At 49.8% G+C, this 9,540-nt stretch overlaps 1 non-coding gene across 1 annotated transcript; it reads left to right on the plus strand.

The window, feature by feature from the left end:
* The first annotated feature begins 200 nt into the window (after positions 1 to 200).
* TRNAR-UCG (transfer RNA arginine (anticodon UCG)) lies at positions 201 to 273 on the plus strand. The gene has a single exon. It is a non-coding gene; the product is annotated as a tRNA-Arg (tRNA).
* The last annotated feature ends 9,267 nt before the right edge of the window (positions 274 to 9,540 follow it).

A 9,540-nucleotide genomic window follows, 5' to 3' on the forward strand; every position in this document is an offset into this window, starting at 1 on the left:
GCGCGACCAATAGGAGGGCCGCAAGTGGACCGGTCCGCCCGCAGGGGGGAGACGGAGACTTCCGGGTGGGCTCTCCCTGCAGAACTCTGGGAGCCAAAGTCCAACCTCCCCTGCCCAAGAAACAAATGGGTTGGTCCCAAGCAAGCTGGAGGGCGGTAGTATTACTTTTTAGATTGTCCAAAGAGCACCAGGCGTCGGGCGGCCGCGTGGCCTAATGGATAAGGCGTCTGACTTCGGATCAGAAGATTGCAGGTTCGAGTCCTGCCGCGGTCGCAGCGGGTGTGCTAACAATTTTTGGTTAATTCTTCGCCTCCTTAGGAAGGTAGCATCGGGACAACCTGAAATGTTGTCGCCTGTTTCCACCACACACTGAAAACTGGGATCGCCCCGACCCTCGGAAGTAACTGCTCCCTCCCACCCGTCCCTGTGACGTTGCTCGCCTACGCCTCCCGGGAGGGGGGGACACCTTTCTAAAATGCACGACCCGCGGGTACCCTCACGCAGGTGTAGGAGAGGGGAGAGCGCGGGGCATCCTTTGCGGAAATCCCAGTTTACAGTCGATTGATTCGCCGGAATGACAGGGCTTCTCAACTGAAAGGAAGGTGCTTCCGTCCCCAGCCCCGCGCTTTCCGTCTTCATCCTGGGCCATCCTGATGGGTAAAAGTGCTCCCTTATCGTGGAACCCGAATCTGCCCATCGGTCACAAGCCCCCGGCCAAGTGCCTGCGGCTCCCTCCGGGCTGGAGAGCCTTCCAGCCTTTGCGGTCTCTGGCCGCCGTGTCCACCTCCTCTTGCTCCTGGGGCCGCGACAGCTCTGCTTTCGATGCTCCTTCGTCCGTGGTGGAGACTGTAAAGTACCTGGCGGAATAAGACCCACGTGAATAACAAGAGCCTGAGCCCCAGCTGCGCGGATTTGAGATCGAGAGAGATACGAGGTCAACCTGAGCTCACAGAGCTGATTAGGGACAAAATTCAGGCCTCGCTGAAAGTCGGTCTCCGCCTTCCAGCCGGTGCACGGGCCAGGACACCATGAACTGATTGGACAAACCGATTGGGTGTTTTTCAGGGGTAGGGTGGGGAGATACCCAAGGAAACACACTCCTGGCCTGGTGGGCCCCTCCACCCCCTGTTGCCCCCAGAGAGGCAGCGAGAAGCCCAAGCCAAGGCGTGGGAAGGCAGCATTGAGCCTTGATTTTTCCACACATTTCCCCTTTTCTTTATGAAATATTTTTCACATACGGTTCTGGGTGCATTTCGTATACACACAAATGTTTGTTCTGTTTTTCTTTTGGCAAAAAAAAAAAAAAATCAACTGAAAACCCATTATTTTATATAATCTGTTTGTTGTTGTTGTTTCCACTTAATCTTGTACTGTTAACATTTTTGCAAAATACCAAGAGAGGACCTCTGCTTAAATCAGGGAGTCCCTGAGTGGGGGAAATACTTGGATGATTTCTGCTAGTCTCCTCCTGAAATTAGCTTCTCCTTCCCATGTGAGGTTAGGCGGCCAGCCACAGCAGTAGTAGCAATACCTGGGACTTTGTTCCCAAGAGTTGCAGATTTTTCAAACTATTGTTTACACTCATCTGTACATCAAAATAACAGTGTCCCAAGGCCCCTGCTAGATCCTGTCATTTAAATGAGTTAATAAAGAAGTACATATTATCTACCTACCTACCTATTTATTTATTTATCGTTGAGAAAGAGCAGGCTGGGGCGGGGGGAAGGGGGGGGCAGCGAAAGACAAAGAGAGAGAGGGGGAGAGAGAATCCCAAGCAGGCTCCACACTCAGTGCAGAGCCTGTCACAGGGCTCAATCCCACCACCCTGGGATCATGACCTGAGCTGAAATCATGAGTTGGATGCTCAACCGACCGAGCCACCCACCCGCCGTTAATTACCTACTGTAATATTTCATTATCTTTGGTTTCCTTTCCAATCCTCTATGTTTTATGCATTTAAAAACATTATTCTGGGGTGCCTGGGTGGCTCAGTCAGTTGAGCATGTAATTTCGCCTCAGGTCATGATCTCACTGTTAGTGAGTTCAAGCCCTGGATCAAGCTGTCAGTGCAGAGCCCCCTTCGGATCCTCTATACCCTCTCCTCTCTCTCTCTCTGCTCCTCCCCGCCCCCCACTTTCTTTCTCAAAAATAAACATTTTTTTTTAAAGAAAGATGGGAATGCAAGCTGGTGCAGCCACTCTGGAAAAAAGCATGGAGGTTCCTCAAAAAATGAAAAATAGAACTACCCTATGACCCAGCAATTGCCCTACTGGGTGTTTATCCAAGGGATACAGGTGTGCTGTCTCAAAGGGACACATGCACCCCCATGTTTATAGCAGCGCTATCGACAATAGTCAAAGTATGGAAAGAGCCAAAATGTCCATTGAGGGATGAATGGATAAAGAAGATATATATATATATATATATATATATATACACACACACACACACACACACACACACACACACACATACAATGGAGTATTACTCAGCAGTCAAAAAGAATGAAATCTTGCCATTTGCAACTACGTGGATGGAACTGGAGGGTATTATGCTGAGCGAAATTAGTCAGAGAAAGACAAGTGTCATATGACTTCACTCATACGAGGCCTTGAAGAGACAAAACAGATGAACATAAGGGAAGGGAAACAAAAATAATATAAAAACAGGGAGGGGGACAAAAACATAAGCGATTCATAAATATGGAGAACAAACAGAGGGTTACTGGAGGGGGTGTGGGAGGAGGGATGGGCTAATGGGTAAGGGGCACTAAGGAATCTACTCTTGAAATCATTGTTGCACTATATGCTAACGAACTTGGGTGTAAATTTTAAAAAATGAAAAAAAAAGTTTATAAATAAATAAATAAATAAATAAACAGCATTATTCTAAGAAGATGTCTATGGCACACAAAAAAGCTAAGAACCAGCCCCTGGCCTGAATGTCATTTCCACGGGATGCTATTGTTGGGTCTGTGTCGTATCCACTGGGAGAACAACCCTCCCTTTAGGTTCAGTGCCAGGAAATGTCCATCAAGATGCCTGCCCCTCTCACCAGGCTAGTTCAGGCCAGTCTGGCGCCCTCGTCCCAGAAGTAAAATCTTCGGCAGGGCCAAAATAGTTGACAGTGATTCCTGGTGAGGGAGGGTACAGGGAGGCATGAGCACTTCCCGCTGGGCTGCTCCATTTCCAGGCTTCTGAGCCCAGTTCCTCCTTCCTCTCTCCTTTCCTGGGAGCTCTGTCACATCCTTCTAGAAAAGTCCATCCTGCTGGTAATACCTGAAAAACCAGATACGTTTCCCCACAATTTCCTGGATGTCTCTTCCCACATGGCAGAAGACCAAGTTCATTAGAAGCCCCTTCCTAATGAAAACACTGTGTACTTTCTTGCAAAGCATGAGCCTCATTGGAACAAACGCTGATTTTTGAAAAAATCTCCCCTTCCACTGCTGTAAAGTCCCACAAAGACCGACCTTGTGTCTCATCGTATGTCCTATTCCGGGGCCTGGCTGGAGCTTAGTAGTAACAACCAGCACTGACTAGCTGCCGGGTCCTGTTTTAAAGGCTCATACAGTCAACTAAATTAATCTTCGCCCTGACCCTAGGATAGAGAGAGGTTCTGTTACTTCCCCTTTTACTGTTGAGGAAACTGAGGCAACAAATGCAACAAAGGTAACAAATGTGAGGTTGACTCAATTATCCAAAAATCGCACGGTGAGTAGGGGGCCTGGACCAGAACCCAAGCACGAGATGTGTCCAAACCCACCAGGCCCTTCTGCAAGCCCACTGAACCCCCCAGAGGCAAGACAAGTTTGGAAAGAAAGCCCAACGCTGATCATTGGTTTGCTGCTGACTCACGCCAGAGTGACTGAAATAAGATCCCAGGTCACACTAATATCTGCCCCTCCGATACCTGTCAGAAAACAGCATGCTTTTCAGGAGACTTCCTCCTTTGTGCTTGACCAACTGGGACCCCCCTCCCTGGAAGGGAACTTCAAGGGGACCAGGCTAAGGAAAAGGGGGCGGGGTCTTTTAACTAAATTTTTTTTTTTTTTTTTTTTTTTTGCAGTTTGTTAGTTTCCTCATCTGTGAAATGGGGCACTTACAGCCCCAGCCCCACGGAGTTGCTGTGAGGGTGAAATTCGTTCTAGGTGCAAAGTGTTGAGAATGATGCCCGCCCCGAGTAATCGCTCAAAAAAATGTAAGATATGATTCTTCTGTGTCAGCGCCTCTGTAAAAATTGTGCCAGGGCTGAACACCTCCAGGCCACTCGTCCCGGAAGTAACCAGACCTGCCTGACCCGGCTTCCGGAGGCAGAAGGCGCCCATCTCTTCGGAGCTGTCTCTCGCAGAAACACGTGGCAACAGGAGGGCTCGTTTGGGGGCAGGTCGTGCCATGCTGGGTCTCCATCTACCACAGATGGGATCAAACTGGCATATATGAAATCCGGGATGAGAATGATAGGCTGTTTCCACAACAAGCTTCATAGTCCAGGGGGATACGTGGTTACATCAAACCTGTGTCGTTGAAGGGCAGGAAAAAAAAAAAAAAAAGAAATTGATGGAAAAGTAAACCATTGTTTTTGTGGATGAGAAGCTCCCTGACAGGAAGAGACTGTACCCCGTCCATGTTTGTGTCCTAGCATGGAACCTGGGACACAGAAGCAGGCATTTGTCATTCCCTACCGCCCGTGTCCCTCCCTGGCTCCTGGCCAAGGGCTGAGGTGCTCTGGGCCCCCGGAGCCGATCAGGCATTCCTCCAAAAAATGAACAGTATTTCCTCCATATCATCAAACAGCCGTGAATGATGACATCTCCAATTGGCAAGAATCTCTTTTTGCTTCAGTTAGTTTGGGTTGGATTTTCTGTCACTTGTGATGGAAAGAGCTCTCACTGATTAAGTGCTCGCTAAATATTTGCTGAACAAATGATTGAACTTTTTTTTTTTTTTAAGTCTTCAGCTAAATTTTGCTGAAGTAAATTTCCCAAGATGAGACGAGGCTATACATAAGACACTTAATTTGCAGCGTGCTCGGCAGTTTGCAAATCGTGATTCCACCTTACCTCCACCATTATTTACGATACCGGAGGTGTCTCTGACCCAGGGAAGGATCTTAAACAAAAACTGGATACATTTCTACATAAATTGAAAACTCTCACGTCCTAATTATAATTATAATATATACAACTACATATTACTATATAATACAGAATTGGTATATCAAATGCACCTTGAATATATCACACATTTTAATTTCACGTATAAAATTTCAAAATAATCTCCGCCCCTCCCCTGCTCGTGCTCTGTCTCTCTCTCGCTCAAAAATAAATAAACATTAAAAGAAATTTAAAATTTTGATGGTATGGGCTGCCTGGGTGGCTCAGTTGCTTAAACATCTGACTCTTGATTTCGGCTCGGGTCATAATCTCACCGTTCATGGATTCAGGCCCTGCAGAGCCTGATTGAGATTCTCTCTCTCCCTCTCTCTCTGCCCCTTCCCTGCTTGTGCTCTCTCTCTTCCTCAAGACAAATAAATACACTTTAAAAAATAAAATAAAATAAAATAAAATAAAATAAAATAAAATAAAATAAAATAAAATAAAATTTTGATGTTAATCATCCTCAAGAATCTCAATCCACATGTGTATGTGACCAGAAAGACGAAAGATATTGAACTGCCTTCTCCGATACGCTCTTGCATGCTTACACATATTTTGGTTATGAAACAAGTGTCAGTTTCTGAAATTGACATTTCTACAAACTACTGGGAAAAAAAGTCCCCGTAGGGATGGACAGTTGCACACGAGGACCCATCCTGGGGGTGATGTTATCAGTGTAGGCTGTCCTTCCAGACAGCAGCGCGGAAGCATCGGTTCTGAAAGGAGCAATATCCTTGGGCTCCAAGCCCCGGTCAGAGCCTTGTGGCCTGTTTTGCCAGCTGCAAAATTGTGAATCGCCTGTCCTTTAAATCCGATCCTAGCCAGGCCCAGCCTGGCGAGCAATGTCCTTTTTGGGATGAGCTCTGGACGGCCCGCAGAGATGGTAAATAGGTTTCTTGCCATTTGTTTGTCACAAAAGGTTTTCGGCTCTAAAACGTGGGCTTCCGGGTGCCTGGGTGGCTCAGTCGGTGAGGCATCCGACTTCAGCTCAGGTCATGATCTCATCGGCTCGGGTCGATGTGAGTTCAAGCCCGGCATCGGGCTCTCTGCTCTCAGCACAGATCCTCTGTCCCCCTCTCTCTCTGCCCCTCCCGCCCTCTCTCAAAAATAAATAAACATTTAAACATATGCTGTAGGAGGAAAAGAAATGCATATTTCTCTTTTGCAGAGACATTTCCTTTGTGGAGTACATTGAGCTAAACTCTAAGTACCAAGAAGTGTAGACATGGTCTTGCTCTCCGGTTAAAAGGGCACAGACCACACCCCATCCCAGGGACAAAAAAGGATTGAGTCATTGGTTCACATGGGAAAAAATGAGAGCAAGACTCCAACAACAGGTGTTTACATGCAGGGAGGGGACCATCTCCAGCACCCTGCATCTGGAAGGAAGTAACTTGCATTTGGCATTTCACCGGCAGGGTTCTGACAGGCAGAGATTCTGTCTCTTACCCTTCAGGAAAAATGATGGACAGTTTTGGTCATTGCAAAGTACCAATCAGTTTGGATTGGTCTGGTTATTTATTTATTCCTGCTTTGTTCCAGAAAGACCTTCGGGTGGCAGAAGTTAGTGGTGCCCACGTAATCATTACCGTCTGAGCATAAAGCAGGGAAGCAGCGGAAGTTGGCATCTGGTGGGGTCAGCAGCCATGGGGTCTTGCCAGGAGGCTCACTGGAGCCTGTCACACCGCACTCCCCGGGGACCTGGCAATGCTTCCCTGGCCACAACTGGCTGGACCCCCGGGCAGGTACTGAGCCAAGGCAGCCATGGACCAATCAGGCTTGAGAGAGACTGAATGTCAATGAACGGGGCTCAGCCAATAGGGGCGATCCAAACCTGATGGTTTCAGGAAGCGTGAGAAGGGACCATGGGCATTCTCATCTGTGAGGACAACATGCCCAGGGCCACCAGACACACTGCTGCCTCCACGCCAGCTCTCCCACATCACTCGGAGCACCGAACGGATGCAAAGTCCACAGTTCCAGGCAGGGCCATGACTATAGCAGATGTGGTCGCTTTGCTAGAGGGCCAAGTTCTAGAAATCGTCCTGGAGGCCCAGCTGAGAGCCCATCATCCAGCCCTTCCAAAGACTTGGATGTACCTTCCAAAGTACTTAATTTCCTGTACTGAGTCTCTTCCACATTACAATGTCTGGAACGGTCTCTGTTCTCGGAAACCAAACGTTGCTTGATGCGAGGACCCTCCTCTGGGCTCCCACTGCACCCCTGGTGTGGATCCTACATGCCACGGTGGTTTCACTTTATCCTCCCCGACAGCCAAGGGCTCCATGAGGGCAGGGACCACGTCCGGTTCCTCTTATATCCCAGCACCTAGCCCAGTGCCCACACAAAGGAGGTGCCCAACCCATATGTGCTTTCTGAACCAATGACTCTGCCTAGTAAGAATACGGTTTTTCACCTCCACGTCTGTTGTATCATTCGGATTCCAGAAGCTGAACTAGGAAACAGTCTGGTTATTTCGGAAAGCAACAGAGATGCGATATAGGGCTTTACCCACGTGTGAGTAAGGATGGTTGGGAGGGCTGCAGGGGTGGCCCAGCAGGTGACTTACTTCAAGGTCACACACCCCAGCTGTGATCTGGAGCCAGATTCCAGAGGAAAGGAGGCCGCCGTTGCTAAGGCTACCACTGTTGCTGCCACCACAGTGTGAAGCCCGTGACTGCAGGCTGTCACCCCAGTTGGGCTGTGACAACCGTCTTGTCAGCCAGAGCTTGCTGGTCTGTGCTAAGACCGCGGAAAGATGGCCCCTGCCTCTTTGGCCGCTCAAGTCTGTTCCGTGTGTCTCGCGGGCAGAATATAAATCCCAACCAGCATCCTAGCTGCAGGGGCATCTGGGAAATGTAGTTCTTAGCCTTCTACCCCCTGTAATTCGTGGGGGGAACAGAGAAGATGATGGGAATGGAGGCCACGCTCCCACAGACAAGATCTAGCAGACACGCCTGGACTATCCCATTGGCATGTCTCCTGTGACATGTGTCGTCTTCTGCCTGGCCCAGGACCTGGGAGTACCACATGACAGTTTCTTCATTGCCTTGGACCTCCTGGGCCCGGCACCGGGTCTGAGGACAACAAGTGCTCCATTGATGTTTCTGGCCAAGTTCTGCATCCATTTCTGTGGGGTCCCGGGGATAGGATCCAGGGCAGGGGCTGCCTGGCTGCCCTTAAAAAACTGCCAGCAAGCCACACCGGCCCCTTGCCCCTATTCCCAGCAACCAAGAGGCCAAAGGGAGGAGCTGCGGAGCACCAGGCCTGGGACCAGAACCCCCTCAGCTCAGGGGCCGGCAGCATCTCGGAAAGCAGAGGGCACGGGCTGGCAGGAGAGTAGGCTGGGACCAGTCAGAGAGAGGAACCCGGGAAGCCTGCTGGTGAAGCCTGGTGGCTCCAGACAAGGGATGTGCCCCGTGCATGGGGCCCTCGGCAAGGGGGCAGGAATCCACAGGAAGAGAAAACGTGGGTGAGCTCTCTCTCTCTCTTTGGGATTGCAGAGAGGTTCTGTGACCCCCAGATGTAAGCAAAAGCCATTAAAGTGTGACTAGTGTCTGAGAGGCAGGGACATGAGGAGGACTGTGTCCCCATGCAAAAGTCAGAGAGAACAAAATGGCCCCCCAGACCTGCCACCGTGGGGACTCCTCGCCTCTCAACTCTAAATGGGTGGAATTTGGCTGTTCCGGTTCATCTTCACTCAGTGTGTCATGAGGGGGTCATTGCGCGTTGGGTCCCCTCAGTAACCCATACCTGGCGGAGTGCGGACCCGGCCCGCCCAGCCAAGGTTCTCTAGCCTTCTACTAGTCCTGGGTCTGAAGGGCTATGAAAAGACCCGGGGACAGGGATCTAAGATCCAGCAGGTGAGGGCAGAGAGGGGAGGGCCTGGCGGTAGCTGCCGACATCCTCTAGTTCTGGTCAGGAGTGGCAGAGGGTCGCCAGGCCTCAGAACTCACCTGGGGCACACAGGGCCAGGGAGGGGAGGATGGGTCCACCAGGGAGCAAGGGCCCCCAAGGCTAGATCGGGGCAGCAGACACTGGCTGTGGCCTCACCTCCACCCTGCAAGCCGTAGGAGGAGTGCCCAAAGCTCCATCCCTCCCCAGAAATGCAAGAAACTAACAGCATGATGCCTCCATGGAACAAGGCAGAATTCTCACCTCAATTCTGTCGTAGCTTTTGAATTGTGAGCTGTGAACTTCTTACCTATTCAGAAATATTAAACTAAACCTTTATTTATTTTTTTAATTTTTTTTTTTCAACGTTTATTTATTTTTGGGACAGAGAGAGACAGAGCATGAACAGGGGAGGGGCAGAGAGAGAGAGGGAGACACAGAATCGGAAACAGGCTCCAGGCTCTGAGCCATCAGCCCAGAGCCTGACG

The sequence above is a fragment of the Lynx rufus genome, unplaced genomic scaffold, assembly GCF_022079265.1.
Source record: "Lynx rufus isolate CCGP_SWC_20201006 ecotype Redwood Valley unplaced genomic scaffold, mLynRuf1.p SCAF_21, whole genome shotgun sequence".
NCBI classification, from domain to species: Eukaryota; Metazoa; Chordata; class Mammalia; order Carnivora; family Felidae; genus Lynx; species Lynx rufus.